The sequence below is a fragment of the Mustela lutreola genome, chromosome 4, assembly GCF_030435805.1.
Source record: "Mustela lutreola isolate mMusLut2 chromosome 4, mMusLut2.pri, whole genome shotgun sequence".
Taxonomy (NCBI): Eukaryota; Metazoa; Chordata; class Mammalia; order Carnivora; family Mustelidae; genus Mustela; species Mustela lutreola.
Window position 1 is genome coordinate 19,368,480 of NC_081293.1, and position 8,789 is coordinate 19,377,268.

The 8,789-nt window shown below is 55.5% G+C and overlaps 1 long non-coding RNA gene across 1 annotated transcript; it reads right to left on the reverse strand.

Annotated features, from left to right (window-relative positions):
• Positions 1–1,906: 1,906 nt before the first annotated feature.
• LOC131830273 (uncharacterized) lies at positions 1,907–7,764 on the reverse strand. The gene is made up of 3 exons (XR_009353093.1): positions 7,248–7,764; positions 4,263–4,443; positions 1,907–2,286 (listed from the first exon to the last, which is right to left on the reverse strand). It is a non-coding gene; the product is annotated as an uncharacterized LOC131830273 (long non-coding RNA).
• Positions 7,765–8,789: the final 1,025 nt, after the last annotated feature.

Sequence of the window (8,789 nt, forward strand, 5' to 3'; positions counted from 1 at the left end):
CACCCTGTGCGGTTCTGCCCATTTAGGGAGGAGGAAACTGAGGCTCTCTAAAACTATTGACTTTCCCAGTATCACAAGAGTTGGGTGGAGCAGGGATCCCAGCACCGGAGCTGGCCCGAATCTCTGAGCATGATCCTCTCCTGCCTCGTCCTCTTAGACATCAGCTTGGGCCGTGCCAGGACCTCGCTCCAGGGACACAGGCGCAGAACCCGCTGTCACCTCAAGAAAGCACAAAAGGAACTTCTGTGATGTGGGTCTGGGCAGCTGCGGGGCACGGTCTCTCATCCACACGCCCCGGTTCTGCTCTTGGGATCACCAAGAACACGTCACTTCCTAGCGGGTGCTCAGGACATATTTGCAGAATGAATGAGCTCCTTCTATCAGTGCAAATTCCTCAGCAAGGAGTCATAGGCTGCAAAATCCTGGTAAAGCAGGTAAAATGGACATCGTGTCTCCTAGCTTTGCCATGGATTGGAATGTGTGTTCCTGGAGAAGAATAAGCTTTTTGCCTCCCCCTACAAGCGAATGATAATCACGGCCATGATGGGTTGGGAACATTTAAGCTATAGCCTTGCTAGTGTGCCACTCGCTCTGCCATGCATGCGAGGTCACTTGTCTTCCTTTAAACTTCCCAGTGGCCCGATGAGGTAGACGTTATTCCCATCCCTCTTTGTGGCTGAGGAATCTGGAGCTCAGAGAAGTTCATCATCTTGACCAAGGCCACACAGCTCGTAGGTGGCAGGGTGTGATTTGACACCCAGGTCTTCACCTCCATGAAGAAGAGAGGAGCTGGCAGGGGATATGGGGATAGGATGGACCTAGAGGACTGGCTTAGGGCTGGGGCGGGGGGACAAAGCCCCCTGTAATCTGTAGGGAAGATGGCTGAGTCAGAGCCCTGAAAGGGAGGAGGGAGCTGTTCACACAAGCACAAGTGGGGGAGCGTTGCCTACAAGACTTGTCGTGCCTATTGGCCTTTCCCTGTTGGGGGTGGGCCCAGCCCTAGTGTGATCACCAGCTGGCAGAACTGTTTGTGTGTGTTGGGGGTGGGAGCTGTGGCTCAGGAGGGGCTGGGCTGGGCAGGGCTGGCCTGACTGACTCTCCCACAGATCAGGTCCTCCTGGAGGTGGTGGTGACTCATTTACCCAGTCCTCGGGGCCTCTATCAGGGTGCCTCTATCAGGGTGCGACGTGTATTAAATAAGCCACAAAATGCCATTAGGCAAGAGAGAGATGGGAAGGGCGGGTGGCTCAAAGGGCAGCCCTCGGTCTCCTGCCAGACCTGAGTCTCATCCTGGGCCTGCCATGCTGGCCTCTAGGAGCTTCTGCGTAAGGCCCACCCAAGCCCAGGGCAGGGAACCCATGGCAGGAATCCTTTCCCTGCCTGCAAGCCATAAGGCATGTTGGACAGCATGACGGCTGGACGTTCTGGGAAGTTCTAGGACCTCCAACCCTGGGCTGGCCCAGAGGTATGGCTACTACTTTACTCTCTGCTGTGGGCCTTGGTGCCCAGAGGTCACCCCTCTGCGGGCATCTGAGAGGTGTGCTTGGGTGAATCAGCCCACAGAACCACTAACTGACACCACTTGAGGTCCAACAGGGTCCAACGGCAGACGTGGGATGGGCGCTCACTCAGTTGGGGTCTGCTGCCCAATTGAGAGATGGAACGGTCCAGAACTCAGAGGTCAGGGGAGAGACCGGAGAAGGCAGATCCTGGACCTGGGGGTACTGACAGCTTCACGCACATGTAATAACACAATTAACAGAATAGTTAAATTGTTAAATTATGAGACTTTCCCTGGGTGCTCTGAGAGTTTATAATGGGAGCCAGGACCCATCCAGGAGGAGGGGGATTCGGGCTGGTCTGAGTAGGGAGCCTGGAGGTGGATGTGAGTGTGGAGGGGCTTTGAGAGGAGCCTGGGGAGAAATGCAGTGATTCTATGATCCTCTAGAGTGGGGACATCCTTAAATATTGGGTCTGATGCCAACAAATTTGTAACAGTGCTTGGCTAGGAGTTTACCCAGTGTCAGGAACCCACTAAACAGATGACTTCTTACTTAATCCTCATACAGACCCTATGGAGGAGGTGTCCGTATTGTTCTCATTTTTCTAGTTGGAAACAGGCTGTCACAGGATCCGTAGAATGCTTAAAGCCACCCGGATATAGGACGTGCCTGGGTGGCTCCACTGGTTCAGTGTCCCACTGTTGATTTCGACTTTGGGTCCTGATCTCCAGGTTGTGAGATGGAGTCCCATGGTGGCTGCTTGAGACTCATTCTCCTCCTCTCCCTCCAAAAAAAAAAAAAAAAAAAAAAAAAAATGTCACCAAGTGGAGGAGAGAAAGCACTGGATGGACGTTATCTAATATGGTAGCCACTAGCTATGGGTGGCGAGTGAGCCCTTGAAGAGTGGCTAATCCAAGCAGACTGAGACTCTAAGTGGAAAATAACACACTAGATTTCAAAGACTTCGTACAAAACAAAGAATATAAAACATTTCATTAACAGCTCTTTTAGGGCTTATTGCCAATTGAAATGATATTTTGGGTATATTGTAGGAAATAAAATATACGATTAAAATTAATTTCCTTGATTCTTTTCTTTTTTAAATGTGGCTACTAGAAAATTGAAATTATGTAGGTGGTTTGCATAATTTGTCCACAGGACTATTGCCTGCCAAGGGCTGTCAGCCTCAGCTCCAGCGCCTCTAGAGACAGGGTATTTGTATCTGAGCTCAGCCCTCCCAAGGTGCCCCAGACCCGGGGCTTAAACAACAGATATGTGCAGTCACGGTTCTGGGACCAAGAAGTTTGAAGTCAATGTGTCAGCCGGACTGGTTCTTTCTGGGGCCATGAGGGACTCTGCCCCCCGCCTCCTCCCTAGCTGCTGGAGGCTGGCTGGCGATTCTTCAAGTTCTTTGGCTTCGGCTGCATCCCCTCATCTCTGTTCTCATCACGTGGCTGACCTCGTGTGTGTGTGTGTGTGTGTGTGTGTGTACACGCACGCGCCCAAATGTCCCCTCTGTTTAAGGACACGGGTCATATTGGATGAGGGGCCCACACCCTAGTCGAGTACAACCTCATCTGAATTTAACTAATTACCACATCTGCAAAGACCCTTCCTGCAACTGAGGTCATCCAAGGTACCGAGGGCTAGGATTTCAATACATGAATTTGGGGGGCACACAATTCAAGGCATAACAGATGGGGTTCTCGCTCCCTCTTCAGTAGCTCATTCCGTATTCGAGCTCCCTAATGATCATCATCTGGGGCCAGCCCGTAGACCCTCTGAGCAGTCCTCTTTCAAATCACTTGCAAATGCTCAGCTCCCAGCCCCCACCGGGAGGGGGCATCAGGTGCCAGGGACACCCACATTTCATTCCCTGGAGCCCAGGTGTGACTGACCCCACCCTGGGTGAGACCGTATCTATTATGTAATGACAGCAACTGGAGAACAGAAAGGAGAAAACTGATAAAGGAGAGGTTAAAAATAACCAAGGTGGGGGGAGGTGGTGCTGCCCAAATGACCTTTGTCCCTTGTAACTTTGATTTACAAACAGCAGCGCCAGGAGGTAACCCCAGTCAGCTGTAAAAAACTGAGCACACCTCAGAGGACACAACCCTTTGCCTGGGGGACCGGGGAATTTCCAGTCCCAGGAAAATGGGACCGTAGCAGGGTGGGCCGGGTTCTGGGGAGTCCTTTAGAGAGACAGGTAGCTGGGACCTGGCCCAACTCCTCGGCACAGGTGTGACCTAGGAGAAGGGCAGAATTTCCTGGAGCCTCTGTTTCGTCATCTGCAAAACAGGAAGAAGGTGGAAGGCTTGTCCTGTGCACCTCGGCGGGTTATGGTGAGGGACGATGCGAGAGGCACAGCCGGGCCCAGGGTGCGGGGAGGCCTGAGGTGGGCACCAAGTGCCATCAGCGCATTGGGGCCCTCGCTTGTTGCCAAGTTGTCGGCTCGGGGCAGGTGTTAAGGGGGCATTAGGGCCCTCCCCACTCAAAGCGGCCTCCGCCACTCCAGTGGAACAGCAGCCGGGGAACTTGCCAGAAAAGCACACTCTCAGGCCCCCGTCTCCGACATTCTGAGGCAGAACCTGCATTTTGACAAGATCCCCAAGAGATCTGTGTGTCCATTGAATTTTAAAAAGTCCTGCGTTCATGAACATTGTTTGCGTGTCCCCTGGGTCTGTTCTCCCTCCTTTTGGTAAAAGTGATCTTATTTTCTTTGGAGAAGCACGCCTCACTCCCTCCCTTCCTCGGTTGTACCTGCTTCCGTGGGGCTTAGCTGCTTTCCAGATACTTGAGAGGTATGACAGCTGGTTCTGGCCGATCAGAATGAATTCCTGGGACTTTGCCGGTTCTCTTGGGAAAGAGAACTCTCCTTAAGCAGACTTTATTCCCCCGTAGGACGGAAGGCTGGAGCTGGGTGTTGCCATCTCCCTCACCACTGTGGAGAATCGAAGAACAAAGGCCCCACAGAGAGGAGAGGGGTGTGTGTGTGTGTGTGTGTGTGTGTGTGTGTGTAACAAAGAGGAAGATTCTTGATCATATTCTTTGCGTTTTTAGCTTTGTCCAAAGTCAGATCAACGCCTCTTGGTTTTCCGGTCCATATAGGCCAACCCATTCCCTTTTACCTAAGCCAGTGTGTGATGGGTTGCTGACACTTAGAAGGAGCTCTCCTTTTCATGGTGCTGCTGAACTGAGGAGAAGTCAAGGTTTGCATCCTTGTGGAGCTCACCCACCGACTACTCCCCGGGAAGACGAGAAAGGGCCATTATGATGGTGAATGGGTAATGGCCTGACATAGTGAGGCTCTTTGGGGGAGAGGGGTCAGAGAGGGCTCCCTGGAGGAGATGGCCCCTGAGCCGAGTGTGAAGGACTAATGGAGTCAGCCAGGTGGGCAATGCAGGCAAGAGGATTCCAGGCAGAGGGAAGCATGGGACTCAAAGCCGGGTGGCAGGACACAACATGAGGGGCCCAGGGTCCTACAGAGATTCTCAGGTAGCACAGGGCGTAGGGAGAGGCCAGATGGAGAAGAAAGTGGAAGGTGCCACCCACTTGGTGGGTGGCAATGACATGAAGCTGGGCTCTGTTGCCAGCAACCCCTCACCCCTACCCCGTGTGTTCCCAAAGGAACTGATGGTGAAGGGGATGGGGAGGGGCATTTGGGGGGAGGGGGTGTCTTATTAACAAATAAAGTAGGTGTCCATGGTGGCCATTCCTGAGGGACAAATCTCACCCATGCTCAGCTCCCTGTCCTTGGGAGCCTTGGGGACACCCTGGCCTGGGGGGTTCAGGGGGTTAGCGTCCTGGCCAGAAGATCCGAGCAGGAATCTCAGTTGTGTGATCATGAAGTTATGTGACCTGGAGGCGCCCCTTCACGTTCCCGGTCCTCATCTATAAACCACAGAGATTCAAAATGCCTACGCCCAAAGGGCTGCAGTGAGAATTGAAATTACGATAGAAAAGCTTCTTAAATCTGCCCAACAAGCGGTTCTGCAGCCTGCCCCTGGGGAGGAGACCCTTACAGGCTGAGGCCCTGGGGTAGGGGAGGTGCAGGGAGGCGTCTCTGTGCTGCAGGTAGTACCCCTAGGCTTCCGTGCCTTCCTCCCCGCCACACAATCTGCTCTCCACCAGAGGGGCGGGGGTCAGGAGGCCCAGGGCTTAGCCTCCTTTGGCTCTAGCTGGCCAGTGCCAACGAGGCTGCCCTCAGGCCTGGGCTGGTTCTCCCAGCCTGGGCTCTGGGCAGGAACGCAGCATCCCTGAGACTCTGGGGAAAGACAAGAGCTAGGGCTGCCCACCCAGAGGTTCAACGATTCCTGTGTGGGCCAGGGAGGGACTGAACATGCACATGCGCTTTATTTATTCTCTACCCCATAGTATCCCCATTTTAAAGATGAAAAATGGTTCAAAGAGATATAGACACCTGTCCAAGGTCCCACGGCTACCCGGTGGCGGGACAAGTTCTGGAGCTTGGGGAGGGGGAGCGGGGTCTTCCTGAAAGCCAGCTCCGTCCTGTAAACCGCAGGGTCGCCATGGAATGCCTGACATTTTCAGCAAAGGGCGTTGGAGGGAGTATTTATTATTTTCTGGCTCCTTCCTGCCTCTCCTGCCCAGCCATCTCACCCTCCTCAGGCTGGAAGAACAGGACGGAGGCAACCCAGGGGGGTGATAACCTCTGCAGGAGGGAGGGGCTGTCTGACCAAGCAGGTGACATCTTCAAAACCCAAAGGCCTGGAGCTTTACCGGTGGGATAACAGGCAACAGGTGACATTTCGGGGGGGATAGCGCTTGAACATGCCTTTCAAAGTGTGTCTGTGGGGCAGAGCTCTGCTCCCGGAGCTAGGCCTGGCCTGCCCTCAGGCTTCTTGCTGGAAGCTCTGGGCCCCATCAACCGGGTGGGATGGGGGGGGCGGGTCAGCTTGTGCACGGAGTTGCCCGAGCATGTCTCTGTCTGCAGGCAGGAGGCCTCAGGAGACAGGAACTAGTTGGTCAGGGATGGAGGACAGCAGCTGGGGCCCAAGGCCCCCCTACATGTTATCAGCCTGTAAGTGGGGGACAAACTCAAGGGAAACGAGTGGCCTCCAGGCAGAAGCTGTTGGCCAGGTGTTCCTTCACTGAGCCATGCCCCAAATGGGTTCCCCTAGATGGGGAGCAACCCTGCTGGCTGGCTCAGGACAGAAGGGTTCCTAGGTTACCAGCAGACCTGCGTGCGACAGTCACCTACTCTCCTGAGGTTTCCAGAGCTCTTCCTGAGGCCAGCAGTGCTCGGTGGGGTAGGAGTGCAGGTGGGGGTTGGGGATCAGAAAGCCCCTGCCTCCAAGGAGGGGGAGGGGTGAGGCTAGCTTCATAGAAGCCCAGAGCATCCTCACCACCCAGAGGGCTTACCCTCGGAGGGCATGAGTGTGCCTGCATGTGCCTGCATGGGGCGGGCCAGCGGCTTTGCGTGTGTCTGAGTGGCCAAGTGAGGGCCCGTGTCTGGCATGAAGCTTCGAGAGTCCCGGTCTGGGGAGGGCAGGGTCTGAGAGCGGCGGGGGTGCTGGGGAAAGTGGGGGCTGGGAGTCATCTCTGCATCTGTGGCCGGGGGTGCAGGTGGGTGGAAGCGAGAGCTGCAGGAGGTGCGGGTGGAGAATTACCCGTTGCCCAAGGGGGCCGTGTGATGTGTGAATGTGAAGCGGAGGCTCAGTCGGATGTGGGGGTCTCGGGGCAGCGAGGAGCCGAGTGGTGGGCGAATGTGAGTGGGTGGGTTACCTGCAAGACGTGTGAGCCCAGCGTGCAGGTGCCCACGGTGACGTGAGAGGAGGGTGTCCAGGGCCAGCCCGTCGCGTGGATGGGCAGAGCGTGTCCACCAGGCGGGTAACCTGCCAGATGTGTGAGCCCAGCGTGCAGATGCCCACAGTGACATGAGAGGAAGGTGTCCAGGGCCAGCCCATTGCGTGGATGGGCAGAGCGTGTCCACCAGCGCTCACGACTGCCCGAAGGGCAGGAGGTCCAAGCCGTGGGTCACTGTCCCCAACTAATTCCCAGTTAATACTTGTTAATAGTGCAGCCTGAGGGAGCCCAACGTGTCCCCTTGGGCTTCTTCAGAGCGAAGGAAGCTGTGGTGCGCCCGCAGCACAAAGCCCCAGGGTCGCGGTTACCACTTTTTTACGAGGAAAATCGCTGGTGACACTTCCGTTCCAGAGAGTGGCTTTCGTCGCAGATGCGTCTTCAGGCCAAGGACCGCGTCTCGGAGCACCTGACACTTTCTCAGCATTGTGGTCATAAAATCTGGGAAATATTAGAATAATAGAGCCATATGGCCAAGAACCGCCTGTGCCTTTGCGTGGGGCTGGGAGGAAGTGAGGCAGGAGGAGGCAGGAGGAGGCAGGGGGGAGGGGGGGAGAGGCAGTGGGGGAGGTGGGGGGAGGTGAGGGAAGAGCAAAGGAGAAGCTTGAAGGGGAGGGGCAGGCGGAGAGGAGCTCTGGGCCTGGGGCGTGGGGGGAAGCAGAAGCCTGGGGGCCGCCAGTGAGGGGTTGGGGGGTCCCCTAGGTTCTACCAAGAAGCTGCAGTGGGAGAGGATGGGGGGGGCTTCGCCTTCCACCCAAGTTCCTCTCGGACGCTCTCACCTGCATGGCAGTCGTAAGGCTAGAATTAAAAGGCCCCACTGGGTGACATAACCTGGGGGGACCTTACCTGGCTTCAGCCCCCACCTGCTCCTAATTCCTCCAGCGTCTGCCAGAGACCCCAGCAGAGTCTGGCGTTGGTGCTCCTGCACGCCTGGGAGGGCCGGCTCGCTCCGGGATAGGACGGAGTGCTTTGAGGCCTTATCTGGAGTCCAGCCACACGTCTTAAAATACAAAGGCCAACTTGGGAGACGGGGCGGCCTCCACCAACCCCGTTGCTGGTCCTGGTCCCCGGGCAGAGCGTTGCCAAATGACTTTCTCCTCCTGAGTTCCCCTCAGGGAGGCTGTGAGGAAATACGTTTCCTCCCCATGTGCTGTGGATTGACTCCAGCTAGCTTCCCAGTGGCCCATAAAATAATAGTAACATTTATTGGGTACACGTTTTGTGCCAAGAGCTATTAAGGGGATCTTAAAGAGAAGCTATTAGCAGCTCCATTCCTGAGAACAGAGAGAGTATGTGACTCTACCAAGCTCACACGTACTAGGAAATCCTGGAGCCAACACTGGAGCCCCGGCAGCTGACTACCAGAGCCTTGGGACTTAACCACCAGACACCACCCTGCTTCTCAGGAAAAGGTGGATTTGTGAAATGCAGTGAGGAGGGGACAGAGAGGCATCTCGGGGGCCT